This window comes from Schistocerca americana, unplaced genomic scaffold (assembly GCF_021461395.2).
Source record: "Schistocerca americana isolate TAMUIC-IGC-003095 unplaced genomic scaffold, iqSchAmer2.1 HiC_scaffold_690, whole genome shotgun sequence".
NCBI classification, from domain to species: Eukaryota; Metazoa; Arthropoda; class Insecta; order Orthoptera; family Acrididae; genus Schistocerca; species Schistocerca americana.
In genome coordinates, this window is record NW_025726446.1 from 10,001 (window position 1) to 15,000 (window position 5,000).

Here is a 5,000-nt window from a genome sequence, read left to right on the forward strand (position 1 = left end):
CGCAGCGTCCCCCACCCCAGACATGTGACGTCACACCATCGGTATTGACGACTAGACTGATTCCTTATAATCATTTGCCATACACCGGTGGAAGCTGCCGAGACGAGTAACTACATAGCGGGCTCGCCGTGTCACTAATGTACAGAGATACAACAGTTTCGACTGGAACCGGATTAAACGTATACACGGCGCTGATTAGTAATAGATAGAGCCATCAGAATACAGATAATGTATACAACTGTCCGTATACATGCTGAAAGACTCTGCTCACAATCACAACCACACGTCAGCCACACACCCTTATCACGCACTACTCTCTGCCTGTAACACGCACACAGACAATATGTAAGCACCAGCATGGAACAACACCCAGTGCATCCTCTCCGCCACATTAGACAATCCACACTGTCATAACCAGACTGGGAGGTCCACTCAGAAAACAGAATATCCCACCCACCCGACAACCACCATTGCTCAGCCAAGCCACCAACACCCACACATGTCCTACACAGGGGTGCACCCAACATCACAATACTGCCTCCTCTCACAGCACACAAACAATGGCAGGAATGAAAGACACAGGTCTGCCACAAGCATGGAATGAGAGCGCCGCCTGTCATGAGCCAAAGGTGCATCCTGACGTGGCAAATCAGATGATGCCGCAGGCATCCACTTACTATAATCACAATCAACAAACCGGCCGCCCCGCCCCGCCCCCCATTAAACCTTTCCTTACAACAATGTGTACCTTAACCTAACCTATATCGTACCGTAACCTAACCTATATCGTACCGTAACCTAACCTATGTCGTACCGTAACCTAACCTATGTCGTACCGTAACCTAACCTATGTCGTACCGTAACCTAACCTATGTCGTACCGTAACCTAACCTATGTCGTACCGTAACCTAACCTATGTCGTACCGTAACCTAACCTATGTCGTACCGTAACCTAACCTATGTCGTACCGTAACCTAACCTATGTCGTACCGTAACCTAACCTATGTCGTACCTTAACCTAACCTATGTCGTACCTTAACCTAACCTATGTCGTACCTTAACCTAACCTATGTCGTACCTTAACCTAACCTATGTCGTACCTTAACCTAACCTATGTCGTACCTTAACCTAACCTATGTCGTACCTTAACCTAACCTATGTCGTACCTTAACCTAACCTATGTCGTACCTTAACCTAACCTATGTCGTACCTTAACCTAACCTATGTCGTACCTTAACCTAACCTATGTCGTACCTTAACCTAACCTATGTCGTACCTTAACCTAACCTATGTCGTACCTTAACCTAACCTATGTCGTACCTTAACCTAACCTATGTCGTACCTTAACCTAACCTATGTCGTACCTTAACCTAACCTATGTCGTACCTTAACCTAACCTATGTCGTACCTTAACCTAACCTATGTCGTACCTTAACCTAACCTATGTCGTACCTTAACCTAACCTATGTCGTACCTTAACCTAACCTATGTCGTACCTTAACCTAACCTATGTCGTACCTTAACCTAACCTATGTCGTACCTTAACCTAACCTATGTCGTACCTTAACCTAACCTATGTCGTACCTTAACCTAACCTATGTCGTACCTTAACCTAACCTATGTCGTACCTTAACCTAACCTATGTCGTACCTTAACCTAACCTGTATTGCGCCTTAACCTAACCTGTATTGCGCCTTAACCTAACCTGTATTGCGCCTTAACGTAACCTGTATTGCGCCTTAACGTAACCTGTATTGCGCCTTAACGTAACCTGTATTGCGCCTTAACGTAACCTGTATTGCGCCTTAACGTAACCTGTATTGCGCCTTAACGTAACCTGTATTGCGCCTTAACGTAACCTGTATTGCGCCTTAACGTAACCTGTATTGCGCCTTAACGTAACCTGTATTGCGCCTTAACGTAACCTGTATTGCGCCTTAACGTAACCTGTATTGCGCCTTAACGTAACCTGTATTGCGCCTTAACGTAACCTGTATTGCGCCTTAACGTAACCTGTATTGCGCCTTAACGTAACCTGTATTGCGCCTTAACGTAACCTGTATTGCGCCTTAACGTAACCTGTATTGCGCCTTAACGTAACCTGTATTGCGCCTTAACGTAACCTGCATTGCGCCTTAACGTAACCTGCATTGCGCCTTAACGTAACCTGTATTGCGCCTTAACGTAACCTGTATTGCGCCTTAACGTAACCTGTATTGCGCCTTAACGTAACCTGTATTGCGCCTTAACGTAACCTGTATTGCGCCTTAACGTAACCTGTATTGCGCCTTAACGTAACCTGTATTGCGCCTTAACGTAACCTGTATTGCGCCTTAACGTAACCGATATTGCGCCTTAACGTAACCTATATTGCGCCGTAACGTAACCTATATTGCGCCGTAACGTAACCCACATTGCCCCTTAACGTAACCCACATTGCCCCTTAACGTAACCCACATTGCCCCTTAACGTAACCCAACACACGTTGGGCCTTAACCCAACACACGTTGGGCCTTAACCCAACACACGTTGGGCCTTAACCCAACACACGTTGGGCCTTAACCCAACACACGTTGGGCCTTAACCCAACACACGTTGGGCCTTAACCCAACACACGTTGGGCCTTAACCCAACACACGTTGGGCCTTAACCCAACACACGTTGGGCCTTAACCCAACACACGTTGGGCCTTAACCCAACACACGTTGGGCCTTAACCCAACACACGTTGGGCCTTAACCTGCTCTGTAATTGTCATACGACGCGTTAAATTAGTGTAGTGTTGCCTAACTGCAACCCCCGCAATATAGTTTGCTACTCGCACTGCCCGGTCCCCAGTGTATCGCTTCATGTTAAACACCTTGCAGCTATACACTGTAATGTGGATGGCAGCAGGACGTACATGCTCAATGCCCTTTGCAGTTGTTCATTGGCATTTGCAGTTGTTCATTGGCATTCGCATGTGCGAAGCACTTAGCCTACGCTGTGGTACGGCCTGTGTCAACTGTCCGCTGATGTTGTACGTCCAAATCACACACTGTACTGCACATTGGTCCTCATGTACTGAATGATACATCGTGGTACATGTGACCGTACAACGACTGCGCCAACAACGGCGAACCATGCGGTCCAAATGTTGTGCACTCAGCTACGTGTCGTCTCCCTATAAGAGCTGGATTGCAGTGTGGTATGCCCTGGATGGCGATCAGCATGAGCCGTCTGTTGATGTAGTGGCGCGTGTTGTCAGACGTAGTCGTCTCTTCTCACACACCGTGATAGCATGGTGCACTGCGTTCCACATCTGCGACATGCGACAGAGGCCGGTTGACAGTCGTTCGCGCAATGGACATCGCATACGTACGGGGGCCACCTTCCACGTGTTCGCGAAGCGTGCACATGTTGTTGCGTGTATGTGGGCAGACATAGTGTGTCGTGACACCTGACACAGGCATGCAACAATCGTTGAATTTGCAAATGGCGATGGACGCCTACGTTTGCTGGTGACGTTATGCAAATGAACAACTGGTAAACCGTTGTGGTGCGGTTGTTCTCGCTAGAGGTGAATCAGTGATGGCGACGATCGGTTGAGCTACCAACCGGTTGTTCCAGCGATACCCACCATGCCCACGAACGTGAATGGCATCTGGGTGTGAAGCGATACGCGGCGGTGGCTGGGTGGGACCGTCCCCGGCCGGTGAGGGGGGGCCTCCCGGCGTGCTGGCCGCGCGGTGCGTGGGCGCACGCGCTACAGCCGGCTGGTGGGGGCGGCCAGTGGCAGGCGCGCCGGCCGACGGAGGCGGCAGGCGGCGCAGCTGCGCGCCGGCGCACCCTGCACGCGGCGCCGTGCGGCCAAAGTAGGTCCTCGCGGGCCCGGTGCGAAGCGCGGTGGACATCTGCAGTGTGCTGGTCCGATTGAGGACTGTGTGCGCTGAGGATGCGCCGCCGCCCGGCGCTCGGCGCCGCGACGCCGTCTGCTGCTCGGTCGCCTCTGCGGTTCTCGCAGGTGGTTTGTATCGCAGCTGTGCGGACGTGTTGGCGCGTGCGCTGTGCTGGGAGAGTTCGCTTCGGCACCCAAGTGGGGCTTTTGTCCTTCTGTGGCGCTGGCGTTGGAGCTGCCGGTCACCGTAGGTGGCGCGTGTTGTCTCCCGCCGGCAATGCCACGACAGCACGCTCCCGGGCCTCTGTCGGCAGCGGCAAGCTCAGTTGGGAGCACGGGTGGTCGCACCTAAAGCGTCTACTCGCCAAACTCCGGGCGATTGCGCCTCTCTCGAACCCGACCAAGTACTTAGGACGGCGCTGCGCGCCGCCGGGACCTGAGAGGGTTTCGAGGTGTATTGTGCAGGGGAGCTCAGCCTCCTCCTGTTTGCAGAATAATTGAGCGGACGCTTGCGTGTTCGCGCGGGCCCCCGGGACACACTCCCGGGCGGCCGGCTGCTCAGCTCTAGTTGACGCAGCTCCCTGGTTGATCCTGCCAGTAGTCATATGCTTGTCTCAAAGATTAAGCCATGCATGTCTCAGTACAAGCCGCATTAAGGTGAAACCGCGAATGGCTCATTAAATCAGTTATGGTTCCTTAGATCGTACCCACGTTACTTGGATAACTGTGGTAATTCTAGAGCTAATACATGCAAACAGAGTCCCGACCAGAGATGGAAGGGACGCTTTTATTAGATCAAAACCAATCGGTCGGCTCGTCCGGTCCGTTTGCCTTGGTGACTCTGAATAACTTTGGGCTGATCGCACGGTCCTCGTACCGGCGACGCATCTTTCAAATGTCTGCCTTATCAACTGTCGATGGTAGGTTCTGCGCCTACCATGGTTGTAACGGGTAACGGGGAATCAGGGTTCGATTCCGGAGAGGGAGCCTGAGAAACGGCTACCACATCCAAGGAAGGCAGCAGGCGCGCAAATTACCCACTCCCGGCACGGGGAGGTAGTGACGAAAAATAACGATACGGGACTCATCCGAGGCCCCGTAATCGGAATGAGTACACTTTAAAT

The 5,000-nt window shown here is 51.7% G+C and overlaps 1 non-coding gene across 1 annotated transcript in view; it reads left to right on the top strand.

Annotated features, from left to right (window-relative positions):
• The first annotated feature begins 4,454 nt into the window (after positions 1 to 4,454).
• The window catches only part of LOC124589213, a 1,910-nt gene continuing 1,364 nt past the window's right edge, over positions 4,455 to 5,000 (top strand). The window contains exon 1 of the ribosomal RNA XR_006976012.1: positions 4,455 to 5,000. This exon is cut by the window's right edge and continues 1,364 nt beyond it. This is a non-coding gene — a ribosomal RNA (small subunit ribosomal RNA).